A 12,325-nucleotide genomic window follows, 5' to 3' on the forward strand; every position below is an offset into this window, starting at 1 on the left:
TGCTTTCTTTTAAATGTATAAATGTTCATGTTATATGTTTGGGTCTATGACCCATTTGAGTTACTTTTTGTATGAAGCCTGATTTATAGATTTAGGTTAAATTTTTGCATATGGACATCCTATTGTTCAGCACTATATGTTAAAAATACAATCCTTTTAGTCTTAGTATCATGGCTTCTGTGATTACTACAGAGAGGACTGGCTTCAACAATGGGAATTAGGACTGGTTTTGAAGCTGGGAGAAGTGCAAAATCGAGGCATCAGCACGGCAGTGCTTTCTCCCCAGGATCTGCATAATTCTGCGTCTGGATTCTGGCATCCTCCGGCTTCTGTGGCTTGTGTCTCTGTCTTACATCACATGGAGAGGGCCTCTCTTTCCTCTTTGGGGTTCCATCGTCTTCTGGCCTCTGGCTCATACCCAGGGTTTTCCCTTTTAAGGCTTACAGTAGCAGGAAAATCCTGCTAATTCAGTAGGCCATGCTATAAATAAAAATAACATCTTCAAAAGTCACCATTTACAAATGGGTTCACTTCTATAGAAATAGGATTAATATTAAGAACATGCTTTTTCTGGACTACATACTTCTACTTACCACACTTTCCTCACTGAAAAGGTTTTCCAATCTGGTCAAAAAACATTTTCTCAGACTTCTGGAATGGCTGGATGAGAGGTTCAGCAAATGAGAAATCTGGACGAAATTGTTGACTACAATGATCAAAAAGTGGGAAATTGACCAAAGACATAGAAGAAATGGTGAAATGTTTTCCAGTGAAAATACAGCTTACCTCAACAAGAACAGTGGGGGTCAGCTGCATTTTAGCCTGAGTATACTCCCTCCCCAACGCAGCTCCAGGGAGAAGACCTGTCACAGTGCTGCCAGGAGGACTGGCCCCTCTGTTATCACTATTGGGTTTTTTTAACCATTATTTTTAGCAGAGCATGGGAAATTCCATGTCTAAGACAGAATAAAAAAAGTAATAGCAATCTCAGTGGCAATTAACAATTGACGGCAATTAACAATGCAGTAAGAGCTGCATTACAGCTACCCTAAAGAGTCTACAAGGTTTGGGAGAGCCCAGATGGGAATTCAGTGACATATTCTGGGGAATGAGGATGTTAAACAGTGCCTTGACAAGATCCCTCTTAGACCTGGAGTCTAAGACACTGTGCACACACACAGGCTGCTTGTATGCTTGGGATGAACCAGGGAGAGTGACAGCAAGCTACCTGCTCTTGGTCGGATGTGATCTTGTGAATGCAGAACTTGAAATTGAGAGAAGTGTACACTGAATGTCTTCCCCACATCACACGCAGATCCATTGTGAAGAGTCAACGTCTTCCCAGCTTCAAGGTGTTTAAGCACATCTGGCAGTCACTGGCCCATCAGTGAGCTGTGCTGATCCAAGGGTAATTGTGGTAGGTAGGGTCAGGTGTCAACTTGACAAGGTGATGATGCCCCGTAGGTCTCTCTGTGGACTTAAATCATCAGTATGTGAAATTCATCTGTGCCTGACTGCATTTGTGGTTGGTTAAGGGGAGAACCTTCCACAATGAATATTTCAATTTAATTAACTGGAGGCTTAAAAGAGAAGGGTCAGAAGGGAGATCAACAGCTCATACCTCATCTCAGCTCTCACAGCTCAGACCCAGGTGTTTGGAGATGCAGAAAGGAATCACCCCAGGGAAAGCCATTGGAACCCAGAAGCCGGGAGGGAAGACCAGTAGACATTCACTGTATGTCTTCCCACGTGACAGAGAGAGCCAGAGGAAAGCCAGCTGCCTGGCTCTCTGAAGAGCTATAAATTTGCAACTAAATAACTCCCCTTATTAAAAACCAATCCATCTCTAGTGTCTTGCATTCTGACAGATTCAGCAAACTAAAATAGTAATCATTAGTAAGTAAGACTCAAAACTATAAAGAAAAAACGTAAAAACTGGGCAGAGACATAAGTATCCCCACATAGTAAAGAATCAAACTACACAGAATTTGTCAGTGCAAGTCACTAAACAAGCACGCAAATAGCAATAACAACCAACTATAGAGGAAAATAAAATTTTAAGGTGCCACAATATAGTGTCTAAAATATTCATTTTTTGCTAAAATTTTTTAGGCAAGCAACAAACCAAGAAAATGTGACATATATACAGAAAAAATAAACAATGACAACAATAAAACCAAACATCACATTTAAACTGTGTCTGAGGGAAGGCAGTTCTTGGTCTTAGCAGAGAAAGATTTAACAGTTATTATTTTAAATACCTGCAACAACCTAAACAAGGCCTAGAGAATTTTAGGAAGGAACGCTTATAGTAAGCCATCAAATAGAGATCAATAATTATATAGAAATGATTTTAAAAGAGGCAAATTCCAGATATAAAAATATAATGAGAAAAAAATACAATAGTAAACTAAAGTTTCACTATAAATTCTCAACAGCACATTAGAGCTGGCAGCAGAGAGAATTAGCAAACTTGCAGACAGATCCATAGTGCTGAAATGATCTTAAGAAAACAAAAACCAAGAACTAAAAATAAAATTAAGCAGTCTCAGGAACCTGTGGAAGACCATATAGCTTGCCAAAATATACGCATTGAGCATCCCAGATAAAAGAAAAAGAGAAAGGGACAGAAAATATATCTGAAGGAAAAAATCACCAAAAATTTCCCATATTTTTGAAAAAAAAAACAAAAAACATGTAGCTAAACGTAACAAATGATTACACATAGACACATCATGTTTAAATGTTAGATTCCAAACACAGATACAGAAATGTTTAAAGCAAGGTGTCCTGGTTTGAAAGGATGTATGTCCTCTAGATAAGCCATGTTTGAATCAAAATCCCATTTTGTAAGGGCAGAATAATCCCTTTTCAATACTGAATGTCTGAATCTGTAATTAGATAATTTCCCTGGAGATGTGATTTAATAAAGAGTGGCTGTTAAACTGGATTAGGTGACAACATTTCTCCACCCACTTGGGTGGGTCTTAATAAGTTTCTGGAGTCCTGTGAAAGAGGAAACATTTTGGAGAATGAGAGCTTCAGAGAGAGCAGAGCAGAACGACATAGCCACGAGAAGCAGAGTCCACCAGCCAGTGACCTTTGGAGATGAAGAAGGAAAATGTCTCCCGGGAGCTTCAGGAAACAGGAAGCCAGGAGAAGAAGCTAGCAGATGACACTGTGTTCACCATGTGCCCTTCCAGATGAGTGAGGAACCCTGACTGTGTTTGCCATGTGCCCTTCCACTTGAGAAAGAGAGACCCTGAACTTCATCAGCCATCTTGAACCAAGATATCCTTCCCTGGGTGCCTTAGATTGGACTTATCTACAGACTTATAATTGGGACATGTTCTTGGCCTTAGAACTATAAACTAGCAACTTATTAAACTTCCTTTTTTAAAAGCCATTCTATTTCTGGTATATTGCATTCCAGCAGCTAGCAAACTAGAACACAAGAAATAAAAAATGAGTAGCTTCTCATCAGAAACAACAGAGGCCAGAATGCAGTAGGCTTAATATATTCAAATTACTGACAAAGAACATAAAAAGGTCGTGAAACAAGGGTTCTAAACCAAATAAAACTATATTTCAAAAATAAAGGCAAAATAAAGACATTCTTAGATCAAAAGTGTTGAGACTGTTTATGGCTAGAAGCCCCACAACAGGAGAAATAATAGAAAAAATCTTTAAGTTGAAAGGGGGTGATATCAGAATATAACTTAGATTTACAAGAAAATGGAGCCCTGGTAAATGTAATTACATAGGTAATCATAAAATACAGTGAAAATATGTATTTTTCCCTTCAAATGACTTTAAGTTAAATATTCCAAATAATTTTAATACAATGATTAAAAACCTCTATTTTGTGCACATTATGATCAACCTTATATAAATAAAAGATGATTATAAAGGGATGATCTGAAGAACTTTATAACAACTGATTTGAGAGCTTAGACCAAGAATTTTCTATACACACCAAAATTACTTAAGAATATGCATAAAATTGAGTATCTTCATAAACCTATAACAAGTAAGATAACTGAATTATTAATTAAAAATATAACCACACATAAAAAGGCCAAAGTCTAGATGACTTCAATGGTGTATCATGCCAAATATTTACAAAGAAATAACCATAACCCTCACAAGCTCTTTCAAAAAAATAGGAGAGTTGGTAAAAACCACTCAAGTCATTGAGACCAATATAATTCTGGAACCAAAACTTGATAAGAGATAACAAAAATAGAAAACTACAGATCAAGATCCCTAAGTAACATAAACAAGAACTCAACAAAAATATTATGATCTGATCCCAGCAAATACCAAAATGATTTATGCACAATGACTAATTGTAATTTATCCCAGTTCTACAAGTTTCATTCGACATATGAAAATCAATGTAACATACCATTTTAATGGAGTTATGGGCAGAAACACTCCACAATCATCTCAGCAGATACAGAATAGGCACTTGAATAAATCAAATACAAACTTATGATAAAAATCTGAACAAAAATAGATAGGCAGGCAGCCTTCTCAACATGATAAAATGCATCTAGGAATAACTTATGGTTAAATGATATGTAAAACATCTCTGGAAATTATCCTAAAACCATCCAGAAAATGGAGAAATGTTTTTGTAAAAGTCTTTAAAAGCTTGGTAAGAACAGTGAGAGTCAGTGGTATCTGAGCCACAAGCCACTCCTTCTGCTCTCCAGCCCTGATTTAGGAACATAACTCTGGGAAATAGAACTGTCCTGCCACATTCAAGAAGATAATGGCTTCGACGCCCCTAACTCCCCATTCTGGGAGTAGGGTTGGAAACTTGGAGGGGCAGGTCATCACATTCCTCATCTTTGCAGGTGTCAGTTGATGTTTCTTTACTTTAGGAAGTAATGGATGAGAAAACCAGAGCCTCTCCCTTCACCCAGGACCCACTCATAGAGTGGACGCTCTACTCCAGGAGTGACTGACTGAGAACACTGGGTCCTACTGCTATTGCCTCAGAAAATTTTCAAATCAGTTGTGAAAGAGGGGACATCACTGTTCATCTTACAGAAATAAAGAAATGCTATGAACAAATGCATGCCAACAATTTTGCTTATCTCAATGAATGGCAAAATCCCTAGAAAGACACAAACTACCAAAACTGAATCAAGAAGGAAAAAAACTCAAGATCTAAACTATAGCAATAAAGTGTTGAATAAGTCCAAATAAATTAATAAATACATAAATAAATAATCTTCTCCGCAAAGAAATGTGATGTCCAGATATAAACCTGTATATTCATGTCAATTGAAATTCAATAGAGTGTCACAACAATTTAATGGGGAAAAGGGTAGCCTTTTCAGTAAAACATGTTGAGATTCCTGATTATATAGATGAAGATATGAATTCAGAATCCTATGTCACATAGTAAACAAAAACTAACTAAAATTCAATCATAGACCTACAAGTACGAGCCAAAAATAAAATACTTAAGGAAATTTTGTTGTCTTGATATATATAAATATATTTAGATGCAAAGGACCACAAAAGCACAATCCAGAAAAGAAAATAAATGATAAATTACACTTTACTTCATTGGCATTTGTATTTCAAAAGACACATTAGAAACAGAAAGACAAGCCACAGGCAGCATGAAACTATTGCAAATCATATATTTGGTAAGGCACTGGTATCCAGAGCACAAAAAGTTACAACTTAAATATAAAAACAAAAGATTGAGTCAATTAAAATGTTGCAAAAAATTTGAAAACACATTTCACTAAAGATATGCAATTGACCAGTAAGCAAGCAATGCAACAATTATCAGCATCAGTCTCATCATAAAAATTCAAGTAAAACCAAAATGCAATACCACTTCATGCCTCTAGGCTGGCTGTAAATAAAAGACAGAACACAACAAGAATTAGGAAGATCAGGGAAATTTGGAACCCTTATACTTTCTAGTGGTGATGTAAAATGGTTCAATCACATTAGAGAATATTTTGACAATTCCTTAAAAATTTGCATATATCCACACAGCCTCAAAGATCACTCCCAGGTATATAACTGACAGGAACAAGAATATATGCCCACTAAAAATGTAGTACATGAATGCTCATAGCAGCACTATTCATAAAAGCAAAAATTTGGAAACAATCCAAATGCCTATAAAGTGGTAAATGAATAAGCATGTTGTAGTATATCCATAAAATAGAATACAATGCACCAATAAAAGTAACCATCCACAGATTCATGCTACAACATGAATTGTCCTCAAAAATCGTATGCCATGCTAAGTGAAAGAAGTCAGATGCTGGAGATAAATTGTATAGTATGATTTATATGAAATGTCCAGAAATGCAAAATGTATATTCTTATACATATATACACACTGTATATCATATGTAATTTGTGCATATATAATATGTGCTATATGTTTTTATCTATCTCCATCTGTTTATCATTGTGGTAGTTAGATTCCATTGTCAACTTGGCCAGGTGAAGGCACCTAGTTCTGTTGCTGTGGACATGAGCCAAAGGCAATTGAACCTCATCTGTTGCTGAATACATCTGCAGTCAGCTAGGAGGTGTGCCTGCTGCAATGAATGACGTTTGACTTAATTGGCTGGTGCTTAAATGAGAGAGTGCAACATAGCACAGCCCAAGCAGCTCAGCATACCTCATCTCAGCACTCATAGCTCACTCCAGGCTTTTGGAGATGTAGAAAGGAATCACCCCGGGGAAAGTCGTTGGAACCCAGAGGCCAGCAGAGAAGGTCAGCAGAGACCATCCTGTGCCTTCCCACATAAGAAAGAACCTCAGTGGAAATTTAGCTGCCTTTCCTCTGATGAACTAACAAAATAAATTCCCTTTTATTAAAAGCCAATCTGTCTCTGGTGTGTTGCATCCGGCAGCTAGCAAACTAGAACAATCATGTAGAGAGAGAGCAAAATATCTATCTATATGAAAGGAGATACAAAAATTCATAGTATTTCTTTATACTTGCATGGACATTTGGAAACAGTAATTGAAAGCACAATATAATTTAAAATCCCACCAAAGAAAATCAAATACATACACACCTGTATAAAAACTGCATGCTGGATAATTCAAGACATAGTTGAAAAATCAAATAAAATCTAAAGAAATGGAGAGATATGCCTTGAGCAAGAATTAGAAGATTTGACATAGTAAAGATGAACATTCACCCAAATTAACCCATAACGTCAGCACAATTACTATCAAAATTCCAGCTACAGTCACTCTTCCTGCTTCAGCCAGCCTCTCCTGAGAGTTCATTGAGGAGCTTCATTGGAGCTGCCAGCTCGTGGCCTGCTCTACAGGTCTTGGACTCTACATCCCACAGTTGCGTGAGACGCTTTTATAAATTTTATATTTATGGATATCTCCTACTGATTCTGTTTCTCTAGAGAACCCTAGCTAATACAGTATGGTAGTTTTCAAAGATGTATATTTCTTTCTTCAGATGAATGTGGTAAGGTCTGTAACAAGTTAGCTACCTATTTATTGTATATAAGTTTAAATGTACTTACATTTATCTTTTCATTTATTTCATATAAGCCTCACTTATTAAGGGCTATAATTTCCAACACCCTTAGTGATTTTTTTTAATTTAAACATTACTTTTTTTCATTTTGTTGAATTTAAATTTAAATTAAGAAAATTATCTTTATCAGTAATTACATGAACAATTTTTACAGAAATTTTCTTGCTTGCCCAGTTCCTAAGTACACGAAGATGGGCACCCCACACCCCCAAGTATGGATGCATCAATCTGTGCAGCTTAATGCACAGACACATGAATCAGGCTGGGAAGGAAAAGAGGATTTATTTATGCAGGTGGGAGGGCAGAGTAAATTCCTAAACCTGCCTTCCCATAGTAATTTTCCTCATGAATTTAATTTACATTAGAGACAAAAATTACATTAGAGACAAAATTAATCACCTTGGGTAACATGTGTCAGGGTCTGGAAAACTTCGTTCATTCTTATCTCAGTTACTCATGTCATTCTTTAGGGTGCCACTGTCTAAGAAGCAGGGTGTGCAGGCCTCCAAGCTGGGGTGATAGATGAGAAACACAACAACAGTGATTGATTATAGCTTCATTGGTGTCTGCTCTTGCTGGGTGCATGTTGCTCCTCTGTGAGACTGAAACTTAAACACACAAAGGCTTACAGCTGTGAGGTATTTTAGTTTGCTAAAGCTGCCAGAATGCAATAGACCAGAAATGGATCAGCTTTTATAAGGGGATTTAATAGCTTAAAAGTTTACAGTTCTATCACTATAAAAATGTCCAAAGTAAGTCATTGTGCTGGTTTGAAAGAATGTATGTCCCCTAGAAAAGCCATGCTTTAATCTAAATCCCATTTCTAAAGGCAGAATAATCCCTATTCAATACTGTATGTAATTAGATCATCTCCCTGGAGATGTAACCCAATCAAGAGTGGTTGTTAAACTGGATTAGGGGAGATGTGTCTCCACCCATTTGGGTGGGTCTCGATTAGTTTCTGAGGTCCTACAAAAGAGGAAACACTTTTGAGAATGAAGGAGATTCAGAGAGAGCAGAGAATGCTGCAGCACCATGAAGCTGAGAGTTCACGAGCCAGCGACCTTTGGAGATGAAGAAGAAAAACACCTCCCCGGGAGCTTCATGAAGCAGGAAGCCAGGAGAGAAAGCTAGCAGATGACACCGTGTTTACCATGTGCCCTTCCAGCTGAGAGAGAAGCCCTGACTGTGTTCACCATGTGCCTTCTCACTTGAGAGAGAAACCCTGAGCTTCATCGGCCTTCTTGAACCAAGGTATCTTTCCCTAGATGCCTTAGATTGGACATTTCTATAGACCTGTTTTAATTGGGACATTTTCTCGGCCTTGGAACTGTAAACTAGCAAACTAGAACAGTCATCCAGAGAAGATTCCTCAACTCTGAAGAAAGGGCTGGATGGTGTCCGGTTTCCTCTATCACATCAGAAGGCCCATGGCTGGAACCTGCTCGTCCATTCTTAGCTTCTCTGAGGCCAAACTCTAGTTTCTGGCCTGTTTAGCATCTCTTGGGAAGGAGCATGGCCATGTCTGCTGGCTGCTCTCTCAGCTTCTGGATTGAAAGGCTCTTGTAGATGTTGTGGGTCCTCCTAGCATCTTCCTTTGCATCTCCAAACTTCTGCTGCTGAGCTCTGTGTTACTCCTCTTTTAAGGGCTCTAGTAAGCTAATCATGACCCAGCTTGAATGGGTGGAGTCACATCTAATCAAGACCCATACCCACAACTGGGTGTGTCACATGTCAGGAAACAACCCAGTCGAGAGGCCCCACCCTAAAGTAAGTGTGTCCCTCTAAGAGTGGTTTGGGATTACAAGAATGTGTTTTTTCATGGGTGCATAACAGTTTCAAATCAGCACACAAGGCTGCACAGTTTGCTTATAGTTTCAAGGTTACATAAAAAATATTAACACTATAATATCAGTTATATGCTCTCCAATAATCATATTCAATATTTTACTTTTTGACTTATCAGATATTAACAGGTAATATTTGACAGTATTTCTACATTTTCATGTTTAAAATCTTTTTTTACTTATGAATTTCTGCAGATTCCTTCATTACTGTCAGATTTTTTTTACTTTTTCTGTTTTCTTTTTTTAAGTATTATCTTCACTTCTCATTATTCAGTGAGAATGTTGAAGTTCACAGTATTTAGTTCACATTCTCTTAGCTAACTCCATTCTTATGATTTTAAATTTTCCCACCTCTGGTTCTATTGCTTTATGCTTTTGCATGGAAAAAACAAATTTAAAATTAAAAAAAGGAGCTTAATTCTCTCTGGTGATCATTAGTGAAGAGATTTCCTCTTCCCTCTCTTCTCACTTTATGTTTACTTTAGGACATCTGTCATTGTAAGTTCTCTTTTCTTTGTCAGTGCAAAATGGATGTAAATATACAATGTAAGATATTGAATGAGCCTCTTGCCAATTTCACTGCTCAGGATGGTGCCTTCTAAGAGGAGAATTCATTTCCTTGCAAGAAAATTGAACAGATACCCCCTAAATTCTAATTTCCTGAAAGAAATTAATGACCATGGGGCTCCTGGCTCCAAATTGTAAGAAATGCCGTGATTTGTATCCCCTTTGCCCAAAAGGGTGAGCTCTTTCTGTCTTGCAGTCTTATGTGGATTGCTTTTGAAGACAGATTCAAGTTTAATGCTTATTCAAAAATAAAATTATTTTTCTTTATCTTCTATCTTTACAGAGATGTTTTTTGTATTGGGAGGAGATTTGTTTTAATTATATTTTTCTAACACATTTTAGTTATTATTTAATGGGCTGATTATACATGTTTTATATTAAGGTTCCTTTTAAATGACAACAAAAAATGGTTCTTTCACAAATCAAGGATGTCTTGACAGATTTTGTAGTTTCTCTTCTAAATGATAACGATGCTTTAAGGCATTTAATAGCAGTGAGAAAGCAAACATTTTCTGTTTTGTTTTATATTATTTCCAGGAAAAAAAGAGTTGATTTTATTTATTTTTACATGCCTATTATATTCTCATTGTAGCCAATTCAAAAAGAAAATGATAATGAATAAAAGCAGAAGCTATTCGAAATCCTGCCACTGTGAGGAAGCCAGGGATTCCCTTCTGAACCACATGTTCCTAGAAATTGATATGTGTATACATCCACCACAGACATGCCACTTTTTTTTTTTTTTGCACTTTTGAGTTCTTCTTTATGGTCACCCAATACCTTCCTTACATCCCTCATTTCTTTCCACACCAAATTAAATTTAATTTAGCATGTTTGTTTGAACTTGATTTGTTTCCACCCCTATATCTCATTTGAAGTGTTAGATTGCTCCTTTGACTGAGCCATATCTTGTTTTCACCCTTTTGCCTAGGGTTTTATGGTTGGTTGGCTTTGTTCTCTATCTGTTTTTTGTTTAATCATAATTTTTCAGCCCTTGTTTTTCTGATTCTTGCCCTACCTAAATGGAACCTATTTTTTGTAGAGGGTCTCCTCACGTGTGATTGATCCCACTCAGATGTTCCCAGACCACATAATCCAGGTCTCAGGAGCCGGGTGCAGCCCATATCAGGTTCCCTGGGGTGAGACCCGGCAGGTTGTCAGATTTCCTGTGAAGCCTGTAGACTCCGTGCTTTTCCTCTCCTGCCCCGTAGGTGACACTTGCCAGCCTACAGCTCCCCACCAGGGCAAAGCCATGATATGGAGCCTTTAATTCTCAGCAGACCCTTCCTTCCAGGGGTGTGCTTGAGACAGAGGCTCTGGCAGAGGATGGGCATAAGCTGTTCCTGCTTTCTAGCCCCTGGCTTCTGAATTCTCTGAACGAGAGCCACCATGTGGGCTGCACCCTGTCCTGCTTTTCCTGGGGAAAAGGGAGGTGTCTTCCTTTGCTTGACTAATTGCTTTGTCTCTCAGAACTCTCTTCACTCCCACCTTACCTGGATCAGTGATGACAATCGAAAATGCCAGAGGCTTTTTCTAATTAAAAGTTGAAGTAAGATATGGCAAGAAATGAGGGATATAAAGAAGACATTGGGTGATCATAAAGAAGAACTCAAAAGTGCGAAAAATAAAATTAATAAGAAATCCCTTTTCAGAGCTAGTCTGCAACCCCCAAGTTTCACCAGTCAAGAGCTGGAGTTGGTGCTCAGCTCTATGTGCTCCTTTTCTCTGGCATAGCCTTTTCCAGGATTCAGAGTGTGACCAACTCCAGTAACCTCTGCTTTTCTGTTTGTTTGTTTATTTGTTATTATTATTATTATTATCATTATTATTTTGGTTAGCCCTGCCTCTCTGCTGGGAGAGACCTCAGGGTTCCTTCCATTCTTGCTCCATATTTATCTGGGCTCAGAGCTTATATTCAGCCATCCCACACTGTTAATTAAGACCTCAATGGGAGCTTGGTTGAGCTACCTTCCCTTGCCTCTAGTAGAAACTGCTTCTTTTTCCCCACTGGGGAGTGTCTCCAGTATGATCTACCATGCCATGGGCAGAGGGGTGACAGCCTTTGCAGTTTTGGGTCTTTACTTACAATTCTGTGCTGTGATCTCAGCCCTTCCACCTGTTCCAGGCTTGGTGTCATTTTTTACATTTTTTTTCTTTTGGTTTTCTCCTCTTTGTCTATTCTCTATTTCCTTTTGGCTCCTGGGAGCAATGCTGCCATGAAAATTTGTGTACAAATGAGTGAGTCTCTGTTTTCAATTCTTTGGGTTATGCACCAAGAAGAGGAATTGTTGACTCATGTAGTAATTCTATTTTTAACTTTCTGAGAAGCTGCCACTCTGCATTTCACAGTTATTCC

The 12,325-nt window shown here is 37.8% G+C and overlaps 2 long non-coding RNA genes across 3 annotated transcripts in view; one reads left to right on the forward strand and one right to left on the reverse strand.

The window, feature by feature from the left end:
• The window catches only part of LOC143644970 (uncharacterized), a 326,292-nt gene that overhangs the window by 224,757 nt on the left and 89,210 nt on the right, over positions 1-12,325 (forward strand). The gene's annotated exons all lie outside the window — the stretch shown is intronic.
• LOC143643815 (uncharacterized) overlaps positions 78-12,325 on the reverse strand; it is a 466,595-nt gene continuing 454,347 nt past the window's right edge. Inside the window, exons 4-8 of one of the 2 annotated variants that reach the window (XR_013156405.1) lie at positions 7,955-8,065; positions 7,071-7,127; positions 1,229-1,477; positions 594-706; positions 78-480 (exon numbers count right to left, since the gene is read on the reverse strand). This is a non-coding gene — a long non-coding RNA (uncharacterized LOC143643815). The remainder of the gene's footprint in view (positions 481-593; positions 707-1,228; positions 1,478-7,070; positions 7,128-7,954; positions 8,066-12,325) is intronic. The other variant, XR_013156406.1, reaches the window with a different exon arrangement.

Source organism: Tamandua tetradactyla, chromosome 8, assembly GCF_023851605.1.
Source record: "Tamandua tetradactyla isolate mTamTet1 chromosome 8, mTamTet1.pri, whole genome shotgun sequence".
In the NCBI taxonomy this organism is placed as follows: Eukaryota; Metazoa; Chordata; class Mammalia; order Pilosa; family Myrmecophagidae; genus Tamandua; species Tamandua tetradactyla.